The following is a 15982-nucleotide window of genomic DNA, read 5'->3' as shown; positions in this document are numbered from 1 at the left end:
CTCAATTCAATGATTTAATATGTGTGGCCAAATACTTTTGTCCATATAATGTTATCTTAAGATCCGTTCCTTGTTGAATTCAGGATTACGCTGAGCCAATTTATGTACGTTTTCAAACAAACGCACGTTGCGCTCAGTATGCGTGCTTTGAAGAATCAGGCCGTAAAAGTGGTTCAATAGCTAAACAGTGAACCATTCAATGACATGTTTAGATAAGTATAATATTCATTTATGATATCATCACCACCATGTTTCCTACACTGGATAAATTCAGTAATGGAGAGATTTCTGTATTTTGTCTGAGAAAATACCTCTAAGACAAATGTATTGATATAGTATATAAAATATTATCAGAAAAAAATTGTAATAAAAAGAAAATAAACAAACTAAGCCATAATAACCAATAAACTGTAGATATGATTTAAGATATGTTAATAATAAACTTCCATTTTAGAATAATAATGTAAAGTACATATACAACTGTAAAGCAAGTGGATTAGATAGATAATAACATACACAGACCGGAACTCGAAATCAATCACTATTTTATTACAGTACATTTCCCATATATTCTTCACCCATGTACACACAGGTGTAATTGTAGTAATTATAAAGCAATAATAACACAAGGCTCTGTTTCCCTGTTGCTATCCTGGATACATGCACGATGCTGTAGCAGCAGAGCAGAGGATCGATGCCATATAGTGCATGTAAACTACAAATCCCAGCATCCTGTGCGGTTTGGGTGGGTTGGAGCTTCAAAGCATCCATTCCACAGTCTTCTTCCATCAGCTTCCCTTACAGCAGACAGAGAGACAGGACAAAAGGATCTCAGCTGGAAAAAATACAATTACATGCGATCCACAGCGCACCATTTAGCCTGTAGGTAAGTGCTTTCATTGTACTGCCTCCCTTATGTAGTAGCATCTAATCTTTTTATATTTGGTACTATGTAATCAATCGCATTATGAATCGTTTGCATACAGTATGATCTGTGCATATGTTCAAATGTTCAGACACACACAGTCACACACACATATATATATATATATATATATATATATATATATATATATATATATATATATATAATGCACATAGATATTTTTTTTTAATCCATATGGACTGTATTTAGCGTCAGGAAATGTTCTACAGGGAGGAGGGACTGCAATGCTTGGTTTGATTTATGTAACAGGGAGGATATCCTTGCAGGGGGAGAGGTAATAGATCTTTCCTGCTGCTTATCACAGTGACACAGTGGAGATACATGAAGATGCTGTATGTTTCTGTGTCGCTGTGGGTGTGCCTTATGTGGATGGTGCCACTTTAGGAGGCTGGAACACATCACTGAATGAGAATTACATATTGAGTCATACAATTATTCCTTTTTTTATTTTTTTTCTTGCCAGGCCAGCCTATCATTGAACAGGTTAAAGTGAAGTCTTCAGGAAAATATTTTATATTATTGATCTTACTTACTTCACATTCAACAGTTCATATTGAAAGGAATTAAATATACATCTGCCAACCCTATTTCATTTGCTTTCTTTCAGTTATGTATATTCCCAAAGCATAATATTCAGCCTCATTCATTTTGATTGTATTGTTTTTTTACAACGCATATAATCTAGGTGAATATTATTTTTGTTTTTTGAAAAAGCTCTAAATGTTGCAATATTTCCATTAAGCATTAAAATATACAAAAATGCTAGCTCATGCTACTAATATTTAACACGTTGTGGTTTATATTTAGGATGTTCTTTTAAATGTATCCTTTTTAAAATGAATGCTATAAGAATTCAGCATATGGATGCCAATCAAAAGATCACAGAGGACATATAAGAACCTATTTTACCATGTACATATAACTGAACTTATAAATATTTGAGAATTCCAATTTTAAAATAAAGAAGGGTTACCAATTCAGAGAATGATTGTATAAAATTATCATTATAGGTAATTTATTTTTAATATTGCAACAGTTTTATGTAACAGGAAAACAACAGTATTTCTTAATGAAAGAAAGTGAATGATATTTAAATGTTTTAGTGTAAATGAGAAATGATCATGATTTTCTTTTAGTAAATAAAATCTGCAGTGTGAGTTTATAAAAATGACAAATTAATAGTGGCGCATGTTAGCAATCCACTATGGACATTCCCACTACTTTTACTTAGGAAACATGTTTCAAAATAGCTTCCACAATAAAAACTAATACGTGGATTGTCTCATACACAGTGAATATTGACATACAAATATCTTAGATTTCATGCTTTGCATCAAAGCAACATAAAGCATATGACACATTTCAGTCAGTTTATGAACCAGTGAAGAGCCTAAAATCCAAAAGTGCTGGAAAAAGGCTTTATCACCACTTTGTCCCACTTAACAAAGGCTTAATACTAGAAAAATCAGATTTATCTGGCATTAAGCAACCTGCAGCTATTTAGCACCATCACAATAGACCTCTATGGGACAGTGAAGTGAATCAAGCTTTTCACTGCTAGTGCTAAAAACTTTACGCCATCTCAGGATAGCATTGCTTTCCTTTTCCAATGGAACATAATCCCGCTGGTGAGGATCCTCTTTGCAGGCAGCCTGCTGCTCCTATCCTTAGGCCAGAGTTGACTTTACTGGCCCTGTGCGTCGGAACATTGGCGCATGCGCAGTAAATCAAGTCTGTCACTTCAGTGGTAGTGAAAGAAGAGTCTCATTGCAGAGAGGGTTACATAGAAACTTGGAATTTGACAGCAGAGAAGAACCGCTTGGCTCATCTAGTCTGCCCATTTGTTGATTAACCTATGGTAACCTCAAACCCTATTTGATCCTTTAATCTTTGTTAGGATACCCTTATGTTTATCCCAAGCATGTTTAAATTGCTCTACTGTATAAGCCTCTACCACCTCTGAAGGGAGGCTATTCCACTTATCCAATTTTTCTTCAAATTTCCTTTGAACCTACTTCCGTCCAGTTTCAGTGTCCTCGTGTTCTAATACATCTCTTTCTTTGAAGAATGTTTCCCTCGTGTATCTTGTTAAAACCCTTGATATATTTGAAAGTTTCTATCATGCCCCACCCTGTCCCTTTTCTGCTTCAAGCTATACATATTAATATCTTTTAGCCTGTCCGGGTAAATTTTGTGCTGTAGGCCATGCACCATTTTAGTGTCACCGAGGATCGCCCGGCAAGTAAGTATTCTTAAATAGTGTCAGTTCAACTTACTGTATTGCTGCGATCCTTAAGTTCCACCGCACACTGACCACCAATGTTAAATAGACCACATTGTTTAATTATGTACATACCCCCCAAAACTTACTGTAGAGTAATTCTTTTTTCCTTCTACTAAAAGACACATGTGAATAAGTATATATCTTTTGAGCACAAATATTTTTTTAATTTAATTTAGGGCCGGAAAGACTTGTTAGTTTTAGTCAGTTTGTACCTCTCACTCACTAGTCTGGAGAAAGTGGAGATACCGCCCTATTCCCAGTTTACACACACTGTGCAGTACACATCATCCCTATCTTTATGTATGTTTTTTTGCGGCACAATGGAGATCCCTAATTCATTCAGTTTATTGGCTTGGCTTCCTCTGGCAATAGTGCCTGTTTCTGGCACTTACTCCTATGCTGTATTCAGAATATAATACAATACATGATACTTTCTCATATGTTTTATGTGTATGTTTCTTCCATTCTGTGTTATATGTATTAGATCCATGACTGCACTGCCACACGTTTGTTTATTCTTTCACCAGCGCCAGGCTGCCGGGGAATAGGTAAAATACTTGGTGGTGGGGTGTCAACGCTAGGGCACCCAGAGCTGCCCTGGCATAGTAATTTGAAGCAGTGCTTCTTTATGTACTGCTTTGATTTGCAGCAGTACTTATTGAGGACTACCGTGATGGGGTCATAAATAGACCCCTATGGCAAACATCTATCCATCATCTTTGCCTATAGTGCTGATATGTATATATGTTCCTTTCCATCACAAATATGTGCTGCTCAAATATATATGTACTTGGGACTTCACTATGATTGCACAAATCTTTTTAGTCTTTGTTACTTTGTGTAACCATGGACAGCTCGAGTTCATGATGCTCTTGGAAGGCTTTTTTGTGTCCTGATAATCTCCATAACTTTTATGATGAGATGGTGACAAGATATGAATGTAATAGCCAGTGAGACAGATGTAGCCAGCTTGGATTTTAGGGACTGCTGGGAAGATGTGCTTCTATTGCATTTAACAGAACATTCCTCACAAAGTCTGGCTCCAGTAATGTATCATTAAGCACCTACCTGGCTGCAGGGATTAGAAATGCTGATCAGACGACCACTTAACCTTTAATTTTATAAATTATTTTATTAAATTATTTTTTTAATTCATTTTTCTCATTTGCATTTATTTGTAGCAAATCTTCAACAACCTCCCTTGACAATTTTGATAGCACTAAGAGATCCATTCTTCTCATTTAACCAGAACCACAGAGCTTGGTATTCAATGCAGCATTTTAGAAAAACATTAATGTTCTGGGCTAGCCAATAATTATAATTGCTTTCTAAGAAACCACAGCTTGCATACTAGATGAAAGACATAGCAATATATTGTTTTAAGAACACAGCATTAATAAAAATAAATGCATGCTTTCTCCTAATGTGCACAAATGCTTGTCTCGTAATGTTCTACAAAGCCCCCCCCCTTTCCAGCCACTCCCTAGTTTAATCCAATTCTTCCTTTATAGCTATTCTTTCCATAAAATGCCTACAGTCTGTAGACTCACATTCCTTGTTATTGCTATACCTCTTGTAATTTTTTTGTTTTAATCCTAGCTGACAGTGGCTATGATAAATTTATTGTCAAATACAGAAACATGTGATCTGCAAATATAGGCTGAAGCCCATTAAGAGGTTGACATAGGTTTTGCATTTCTTTACTGCGTATGCGCACTAGAAATTTGTATGCACATGTCTGTATACACATTTTTGTGTAATGTTGACTTGCATCTCCTTATGCCTGGAGAGGGGGAATGGGGACAGCAGGGGCGGGCATGGACCCGGGCATTCGACATGGACGCATCCATAGATACAGATTTTAAGAGACGTATCTTCTGCTGGTGCAACGATATGGAATGATGATCAGCTGATTGTACTTCTATCATTAACGTCACACCTATGTTATATCAAGTTGAAGCTGTCTGTTAGCTAACATCAGGAAGGAAGGTTTTTTATTTTTAAAGGGGGAATTAGTATACCTTTGTTTTTAACTTAATTTGTATTTTCCCTTAATTACATTTTACATTGAAAATGTGAGTTTCACATTTATTAATGACCGTCAAGACAATATTCTCTATTTTGTATATGGCACTTCGATACTTTAGCATATTGTGCAGAAAAAGGGTAATGCCACTTTAGCATTCACTACTAACACCATAAAGCCACATCTATAAGCAATTCTGAGGCGTAAGCATACACACTTGTATGCCTGAAGTACATTGGCGCAAATGCAACTGTTTTCTCCAGCTGCTCAAGGTGCTGAACATATGTATTTTCAGTATGCGTTAAAATAAGCTATAAGCTTTTTTTAACGTTTTTTTTTTTTGTCATCATCAACGTATGTTCATAGCGCAAATGTGTCCACTTCTAAATGAGAGAAGGATCTCTGTGCTTCAGTGCCTGCTCCATAGCTTCTATGCTATTGGACCAGGTGCTGCAATATCTCCCACTTGTCTACTCTCTCGAAATGTCCAGAAGGCTCCAGACTCCAAGAAGAGCATGTACTCTCCAGGCCCCGTCCTCACTGTGCTATGCCATGAATAGCGGATTGCAGGGCGGGTCAATGGGGACGAGATTGTGTCACGAGTCCCTCTCCTGCACTTGTCACCTGACCTCCCCAACAACAAGTATGTGATATCTCTCTCCATGTATTCTTGTTATGTGTATTGTCTCTACATTGTGTGTCTTTCTTCTCTGCCCTAACAAACCCAGCTGTAACAAACTCCCAGCAACCTCAGAGAATGGGTAAGCCTGTTAAAACACTAGAGGTTTACTGGATGTTTTCTTGGTCTGTCTCTATGTTCAGCCCTACTTTGTATCTTAGGATAAGAACATGCTGCATCCATGTCTCGGTCTCAGTGCTTGTCTTAGCCTGTGGCCTTGTGACTTTCACCTTTGTATTAGTTTGTGTCTTGTGTATGCTGTTTTCACCATCCCATTGTTTAGCCAATGTCTCCCTTCTTCCTGATTGTGTTGTTACCTTTCCTAGTTTCTCTATCCTGGTGTTATCACCCCCAGTTGCCCTACCGCGGTTCCACATTCTTTTCCAGGGTTTGTGTGCACCTGAGTACCTGAGGGCAGTTACGAGGAAATAGGGGGCTGCTGTAGGCCCACGGCACACTGAGATCAGAAAATTGGTTCTCCAGTAGTGGTTTGAGCGACAGATACTTCTCCATTCTTGTATTATTCTTGCATCTGTCTAGTCCAATATCGTTTGTTGTGTCTGCAACCAGTTTATATTTCCATTTTTACTTCTAGTATAGATGGTTTTTTCCCGTACCCTACATGACTGCCTGTGTTGGACTCTGAGCCTGACATATCTGACTAGTTTCTAATTGTGCCTAATTCCATTGGTTGTTGTATCTGTCTTGTTATGACCATAAGTCATAAGCCCTCTCTGAAGAAATATCAGACCTGCCTATCCTGTCCATTTAAATTCCCTTCTGATCATTACAATATGGAAAATATGGTATAGAAAATGATAATTTCTAATAATATGAATTAAATACATTTTACTATATCATATGCTGTGCTATTACTGTTGCACAGTATAACCAAGGGTAATGACTGGATAGCTTGGTGATCTGTTGGGTGACACAGCCCCCAATAATCAAGTTCATTACTATGTAAGAAAATAATTGAGATCAGAAGGATGCTGAGAATGTTATCAGCACTGGATGGGCAGTGCACCTGCAATAAGGTAAGCATGTTTGACTACACTAAATGAGAAAAGGTTCAGTATAATAACAAGAAAAGCTTTAGGATATGTTATATTTAGATGGCCATTACTTTTAGTTTCCTTGGAACTTGTTTAGAAGTGGCTTCATCATGTTACATGTTTCCAGCCTAAGCATGCCACACATTCCAACCACTTCGTCACAGATGTTCATTTGAACATTTTTTTGGAAATGTGCACTAATATTTGTATACCAACTCCCTCTGGCAAATGGGCAAGACATTTGATTAGTGGAAGCTTTCCACCATTCACCTGCATCCCATCTTCTGTTTTTTTCCCTGAAAAGGAGTTCAGAGTGGACTGAAGTTTGGAAACTGATGGGTCTATAAACTGGACATCCTGGTTAACCCTGTAAAAGACAGCTTATGGTGTATTACGTGTCATCTGCTGTAACACAATGAGGAGTTCAGTTGACCACGTTACTGTCAAAGTAACGCGACCGGTGCACCATTACCGTTGATACGGTAACTTTAACCCGTATTTCTGCTTGCGGCTCCCAGCATTGAAATTACCGTACTAACGTTATTGATGCGCACTATTACTGTAGTAACGGTAATAGTGCGCAGGCCACTTTACTCTCGGCAGTAGCACGGACAATTGAATTCCACCGAAATCATTCAATCTCTAACACACCATGTTCAACCATCTCAAAATCTTTGTAGAGATTCCACTCAAACAACAAACCATCTCACTTATTTAGGGGCAGTGGCGGATCCAGGGGGGCGATCGCCCCCCCCCTAGCAGACACTTGCTGCCGACGGCTGCACAGTATGTGCAGGTCCGTCCAGCCGTGACAGGCAGGGACAGTGTTCTGCCGGCTGCTCTGATTGTGTTTAAAACACAATCAGAGCAGCCGGGCAGCACACTGTCCCTGCCTGTCACGGCTCGACGGACCTGCACATAGTGTGCAGCTGTCGGCAGCCTAAGATGTTAGAAAGGGGCGGGGCCTAAATCGCCCCCCCCTAAATCGCCCCGGGTACAGCATTTTTCTAGATCCGCCCCTGCTTAGGGGTCTATTTATCATTTGAATAAAAGCACTTTCTCTAGTGGAAATAGATGTTTTAGGTTTTTTTCTTATTTTTCGAAGTCCCCGATCTGGTAAGGACTATCGTTGCCTGTCACCAGTGGTTTCATTCACCAGGGTCCTCCGACGAGACTTCCACATGCAAAGTATGGAAAAGCCTATTTAACAAGGACAGTGGTGGTACAATGGACACTAATTAGTTTCCCCCCCTCCAGTATCTTGCAACCTGATCCCTACCCATAACATCCTGGCTTCACTTTAAGGACAATGAATAACAACCTCACTGCCACATCACCAATATACAATAAACAATATACATATTTACAATGAGCTACAATGTCCCCTTATCCACATGTAATTAGACACTGCAGTTGTAGTCTGTTGAGCTGGGGAACAAAAGCAAGGGCTATAAAAAGTACTTGCTATAATCCACATTATGTGAGAAACGAGGAACAGGATGGTTACAGTGTTATCAAACTCTTTTCATCACAGATTTACATTTACCCACCCTACTTGATTCTTCCCAAACCACCCAGATTTACAAAACTTGATACCAGTGAAATATGTCCCTTAGGGAAAGTGCATACTGTGAATCTGGGTGAAGTGGCACCTTTGATCACTAGTGCTTTTATCACAACCCTTAAATATGTGTACTTGTAATGTTGATATTGTGGTTGTGTTGATAGTAAAAAAAAATCAAATGCTGCTAAATAAAGTAACCCCACTCAGTGCCCTATATAATACACACTATCCATATATGTGACATTAGCCTGTACATATCTTGCAGAGGATCTCACTCAGCTAATCTAAGTGAGGTCAGAACCTATACTGTATGTTATATATAAAAATCATTGGTCTGGTTGTTTTTCTGTCCGGTTATGCATTCGGATACCTCTGCACCGATTGGGATAAAACCAACACAAAGTGGTACACTTTAATCCTGGCCATGTTTTAGGGAGGTTAGGGTCCCGGTCAGACCTCCCATTGGTGTACGCTGGGCAGAACATTGTCCTGGGGAGCCTGTTCTGAGCCTGCATTTGGACACCCCTGCACCGATTGGGATGAAACCAATGCAAGTTGCTCCAGTTGGAACCTGGCCATGTTTTAGGGGGTTAGGGTCCCGGTCAGACCTCCCATTGGTGTATGCTGGGCAGAACTTTGTCCCGGGGAGCCTGTTCTGGGCCTTCCACTATATGGATTTGGATGACATTTAATATAAAAACAAAAACAACACTGGGCAGCCACCTCATGGGTGTGTTGGATTAGCTGCTAAGCTGCTTATTATTTTTAAAAGGTTGACAGTTACATTCAACTCATTAACAACTTAATAACTTGAGGATTTAAACCCGGGCAACACCGGGTACTTCAGCTAGTTTCAGTTTATATCTTTCTTTCATGGTTTGGGATGTGTATGATTCTTGTGAATAAAGTTTTTAAATATTCCCATGTTGTGAGCTATATATATTTGTACATTGGATGCAATGAAAATTAGGATCATGCAATAAGTGCTAAGTGGGTTTTGACATAAGCACATGAACAGAAACAAAAGCTTTATAGAACAGCTGATTGGACAACCCTGCTGTAGGATTCAAACCCATGCTTAGATATGAGAGACATAAATGCCTAGTAAGTTTATTTATCCTAATTATTTTTGTGGAAATTGACATGACTAGCAAGGCATGAATTATGAAAAAGGAAAAGCACTAAAGTAAAAAACAAAAACATTATATTAAAACACTGTGATGCATGATCCATACAATGATATATGTAAATGTGAGTAATGGATATTTGATTACAGCTTTTGCTGACTGGAGGCTGCCATGATAATCTAATCTTTCAAAGTGAAAACACTAAGCTATAAGTACTCAGAACAATGGAAATCCCATAATAATGGAAATGATTTGCTCTGATTGTATTTATTCTAATATTTGATATTTACCAGTGTGTATGCATTGTATATGCTCTAAAGACTGCAATATAGAGAGTGCCTAAGCCCCTCACCCTGCAGAGGCCTCCATTCCCCTTCTCCAGTAAATTAAGAGCAATGTCGTGGGTCCCTGGCTAAAACTATGAGTTTTGATATATATTTTTGTAATGTATTAAAACAATTGCTGTTCCTCATTGCATTTACCCACAATTCATTCTGAATAAGTTTTATCTGGTAAACACTTATGTGTTCTGACAACCTATTGTTATTGTTTTATTTATAAACCACTGATATATTATGCAGCGTTGTACATTGCGTTGAACATGGCGCAACCGAATTACATAAAATGACTTGGAAAAAAAGGTAAAGATGTCTAAGAATTGTAAGAAGTGTCATTTACAAATGTGCAAAAGTCCAGTGCTAATGCTCTTAGCGTGTCTATTTCTGTGCAAATGCACCCATATTTACTAGTAAGTGCAAGGCCAAAGCAGCTTAAATACTGTGGCCGGTCATGTAACATTTTTACTATTTCCATCAGCCGCATGTTCCCAATCTAGAGAAGATTGATTTAATGTTTTCAAAGCCCGGAAAGTGGGTTTGCGCCTTTAAAAAGCACTTGATAGACATTGAGACACTTTTGCCAAAAAAGAGAAGCAGTTTCATTGGTATTGGGACAACCATTTTTGAATAAGGTTTGCACAGGTGTGTATGTACCCTATGTGAGCATGAATAGTTGCATCATATTTATTGTTAGTTGAACTATAGTCTTTTACATCAATAAATGATCACCTTAACATTCACATTAAAGGTTTTGCCCCTTTCTAACCTCTTTAAGTTCTGCGCACCCATGCAGCAATTGGGAATCTCCCTCTCTGTATCCGGGAACTGGTCCTCACTGTACATATCAAGCTGCTGGAGCTCACAGTGCAGGGGGACTCTCCATCCAGTCCCATTAAATAGAGCTGAATAGAAGGACTGCATGGGTTGTGCCCTTCTGCACTGTGAGCTCCAGCAGCTACCTTGACATATACAGTGGGGTCCAGCTCCCAGCATCAGTCAACATGTTCAGGGCCAAGATGTAAAGATAGGGATATTTTAAAGTGTACAAAACCTTTAAGCCAAACCTCGATAACTCCCACATTTACCTTATAAAAAATATAAAACCAAAAATCTGGTGATGAAAGCCATACCGATGATGAAGATTAAGAAATCCATGGGTCACATGATCTAGCTGTGAGATAGAAGACATGCGGGTGCTAAAGCTCCCTTGACAATATTGAAAACTTAATGAATTAAAGCAGTTAAACACCTGCTGCTCTACAACTCCTCTAATGTGCTTAACATACTTCTGGGACGACTTCACATTCAGAAGTATGACAGCCAGAACGAGATCCGAAGAATCGGTAGCTAAACTTGACCACTACTGCAGCACCAACACCAGCTCTGAGAATTAAATGTGACTGAAATGGAAGCCCTGGCAGAATGGCACACATCTAATTTGTTGCAACCATTGGAACCTGAGGTGGCCTCCATAAGAAAATGTATAGCTATGGCAGATCAAAGGCCAATTATTTTGCAAATTGCCTGAGGATATAATATTGTTATAATTTTTTTAACTGTCTGAAAAGTAGAGGGTTGATCATCTGAAGTTTTGCCTAACCAGTCCTGTTTGGTAAAAGGGTCCATCAGGTTAATCACCTTGGCCCATGCTAGCGAGACTGCTCAAATATAGACTTTGCGATTTCATACTGCATGCTGCCAGGAAGGTGGGTGGTGTGCTGTTTGAGAAAGCCAAGATGCCTTGGTGCTTGTCTTTGCTGCTCTTCTGCGCTAACCAGAAGTGTTACTAAAGATAGCGTCCAGCACCAGTTATCCAGTGGAATGTCGTTGGCTAGTGTGAGTCTGACCTACACGCACTGGGCATAAAGCTCAAGTTTGAGTGGTGCACCTGGTAAATGTGCATGCAATTTAGTTACTATCTATTGTTTTTTATTTGTGTTAGCATTCAGGGGTAAAAGTCTACCTAGTATTTATTTATTACCATTTATTTATGTAGTGCATGTAACGGATTACTGGATAACACTACTAATCTTGATTAGCGCTGGCTTACCTGAGATGCGGAGTCTAACGATCTCCCCGGTGTTCACCAAGAACCGCCGCAAGGCGGGATGGGCTTTGCTGCCAGGAGTCGCAGGTCGAGGTCCTCAGGTTTGCCCCAAGATGTAGTACAGCGGAGTAGGAGCAGGATGAGGGTTGTCGGACAGGCCGGGTCAGTACACGGGAAGGTAATGCAGACAGAATCAGAAGGCAATCTCGAAGTCAATCAAACCGGGTCGGTACACGGGTATGGCAGATAAACGAGTAGAGAGAGAAGCGTGAGACAATCCGGGTCAGGAGCACAGGCAATCAGGGTGGTCAGCAAGCCGGGTCGGTACACAGGTGAAACGGAGTCCAGAAAGGTCAGCAAGCCGGTTCGGTACACAGGAGGTCAAAACATACAGGGAGCAGGCACAAGGAGGAACAGGAATCAGGAGCCAGGAACAGGTAAGTTGCTCTGACACTTCTAAAGTGTAGAGTGATATTTTATAGTGGGCCCCTGTTTGAATTCCCCGCCCTAGGTCTGGTGGTCACGTGACCGGCGAAGTGCGGCTTCCGGGTCCGACGGAGCGGCTCGGGAGCGTGGAGGGGTAAGTATCGTTACAGTGCCACCATATTACACAGCACTGTACAGTGAATATTTAATTATTCATATCAATCCCTGCTCCAATGGAGCTTAGCGCCTAAATTTCCTACCACTTAAACACACACTAGGGCAACTGGAGGAAACCAACACAAACACGATGAGAACATATAAACACCACACAGATAGGGCCCTGGTCAGAATCCAACCCCCATGAATCCAGTGCTGTGAGGCTTCTACTGTTGTTTATTTGAAATATCAAAATGCGTAAAAAGTCCCCCCATGTGATACTGTTCTGGTTTTTCTTGCCTCTGCTTCCCTTCTCTCTTTTCTCTTTCCTACGATTACTTATATGTAATGTCATCACTGTTATGTACATAGATACTCAGAGAACATGGGAACTTTGTTGGGACAACTGTATGGACATATTGATCAGACATGGCTGGTGATGGAGCAGCAGTGAGGAACCAGCAAGAATCCAAGTAAAAAAAAAATGTCTTAGAATGTTAGGGCTAAACGTAACAATAAGAAGTGTATCTATTCTCTGGACATCCTGTGCCTGTAAGAAACTCATTTGACAGACCAAAGAGTTAAATCCATTAAGTTCCCTTGGAAATACCCTGCTCTGCACTTATTCAAGGGAAGTATCTATACTGGTTAAACAGACATTAAGATTTCAGATTCATCAAGTTAATAATATCGATGTAAATGGCAGATATGCGGCTAAGTTATGCACAGATAACTTATGCATATCTGCAGTTTTTATAGCCACCGTCCATCTAAAGATTATGGAGAAATGTGCTGATTTGATATCTAAATTTCCCTGCCCTTTATCTATATGGCTTAGAGATTTCAACATAGTACCTGACAGTGATATGTATAGACACTTAACTGCGCGCTACCACAGTCAACCATCTATGATAACTTTTTCATTCATGCAATGTCTGTAGATGTTTGGAGAAGATGCCACCTGTTAGAAAAAGCGAAGATGACACCTACTTTTTCGTGATACTAAGTCACTTTTGATGGAATCTCTAGAATAGATCTTGAATAAGCCACTGTTGATTTGTTGCCCTTTTTTACTTCAGCTACTTTCTTCCCAGAGGGATAGCTGACCCTTTGTCATTATTTCTATAATTACATTTTAATTCAAGCCCAATCTCTAAAAGCGGGTAAGTTAATCATTTTTAGCTAGATTTCCCTGCATTAAACCTAACTATCAGATATTTACAATTATCTTACCAAATATGCCTCCACAAGCCATCCACACTTCATATGGGATGCTGCAAATGCTATCATAAGGGGGATCAGTAATGAATAAGGAAGAGTAGTGGAGGGCAACGAAAAGACATATGTAATGGTTAAAGGATGATAATAATATGTTTCTTGCCTGTTCCAGAATGTTTGACTTTGTGGAAAATGCTGACAGGTGGCTGACACTACTGTGTTTAACTCTGTCCCCCCTATATTGGAGATCAAGGACAATGTGGGTAATCTTTAGTCAGATCCACTAGTCATTAATGCTGGACTTCTATGATACATGATATTCCACCACTGCAAACAGTTGTGACATCTCTCATCAACAATTCTGGACATTCCTATCTTTACCAGACTAAGTTCTGTACATAAATATATGCTTGATGCCCCAAATCAAATTCAGGAAGTCTTAGGGCCATTAGGTCATCTCCATCTGGCAAAAGCTCCTAGACCAGACAGTATTCCGGCAGATAGTCATAAAAAAATATCCTGACATTTTAGCTCTTCAGTTATTTGAATATTTAAAACAATTATTTGTATTTGAAAATTTTCACCCTTATGTGAAGGAGGGCCTTAAAGTTGTTCTGCCCAAGCTAACTAAAGGTCACACAAGCTAGCTCATACCTCCCCATATCAACACTCATTCGACGATGTTAAATAAAGTCTTGGAGACCAAACAGGAGTTATGCTTTGTATATCCACCTCAATTAATATTGGACAACTATTGTCCAATTTGCACTTTCCATCTACGTATGTAGGATCACGTCTTGTTCTTTCACTCTGCACAACTAAAGCATTCGCGTAAAATATCTATGGCTAGTTATTTCTAAATTTGACTTTGGGCTTTAATTTATAAAATGGATAAATATGATGTATAAGCGGCCAGTGGCTAGGATGTTAGCAGGTGGATTTCCTTCCTTTACCTTTGAACTTCATAGGAAGTACTCAACTCTTTCCCCATTGCCTTTTGCAACTGATCCAAAAGCAATCAGTTTTACAGGTAATGAAGATATCAGGGGTCTGAAGCTAGGTGGACGGAAAGAGGAACAAAGGCTATCTGCTAATGACATAATCTTATTCTTAAATGACCCCAATGAATCAGATGCAAATTTGCGAACAATTGACACATTTGGAAAGTACTCAGGCTTTAAAATCAGTTAGGATAAATCCCTTATTTCCTCATAAATTATTTTCCCTTTAGACAATTGGCAGCAATGAGCCATTAGGTCACGCTGTCCTCTTTTATGCAAGGAAGTGTATAACATCCGGATAGATGTCGCTAGAGCCTCCCACAACTCCTATTGGAAAACATGATTGTGACTGGATCACTTATAAGAAAATTATTTGTGGATGGATCATGTAGAAATAATTTATTGTGGAAATGTATTTCAATCAGAGGTGCAGGCACCAATGTATAATTTAAAATACACTTATCGTGTTACATTGGGATGTGTTTTGTATGGAAATGTCATTATTTGGGTTTGTAACTTTGCTATAGAAAGTCTGTCTGCTGATAGCAGGAAATGCTAGGTACTTCTTTATGTGGGGTGACAAACACCTGTTTAGCCCATATACCAAGCAGGGAGCCACTGCCTGGCTGTCTGGCGTGGCTGCATCTCAGATAATGCAAGCATCAAGTTTTAGCATATAACAGAGTAGTGTAAATTTTGTTAGCTTTGCATTGCATGTAAATACATGTTTGGGAAACATATATCGTATCATGATACTAAAAATAACTCAGACCTCAGGGGGCTGGCTTACCCTGTGAGCTGTGTCCAAACTGTATAAAAAGAGAGACCTTGTACACTGAAATTGTATCATCATTCTTGTTCCATCTGACCTGATCACTGGTACCTTCAATCAGTGTGACTGCAAATAAACATCACTTGCTCCAAAGACCTGCTTGAAAACGTCTTCCATGCTGAAAATCCTGTGGCCCACAGATTAGACTAAAAATCGAATCCCTTTCCGGCTGGCTGAGGTTTGTACCCAGCTTCCCAGCACCACCGCTCTGCCCGCTACCCAGCAGCTCTGGCCAGTGTGATAGGCCAGGGGGGATCCATCCACAGCAATCCTAATCCATAGT

General features: G+C 39.5%; 1 protein-coding gene across 2 annotated transcripts in view; it reads left to right on the top strand.

Moving 5' to 3' along the window:
* The first annotated feature begins 766 nt into the window (after positions 1–766).
* GNB4 (G protein subunit beta 4) overlaps positions 767–15982 on the top strand; it is a 78436-nt gene continuing 63220 nt past the window's right edge. The window contains exon 1 of one of the 2 annotated variants that reach the window (XM_075202168.1): positions 767–886. The gene's annotated coding sequence lies outside the window, so the exon portion shown is untranslated. The remainder of the gene's footprint in view (positions 887–15982) is intronic. The other variant, XM_075202169.1, reaches the window with a different exon arrangement.

The sequence above is a fragment of the Mixophyes fleayi genome, chromosome 3, assembly GCF_038048845.1.
Source record: "Mixophyes fleayi isolate aMixFle1 chromosome 3, aMixFle1.hap1, whole genome shotgun sequence".
Classification (NCBI taxonomy): Eukaryota; Metazoa; Chordata; class Amphibia; order Anura; family Limnodynastidae; genus Mixophyes; species Mixophyes fleayi.
Note: the sequence above shows the minus strand (reverse complement) of the source record. Positions and strands in the feature narration are given on the sequence as shown.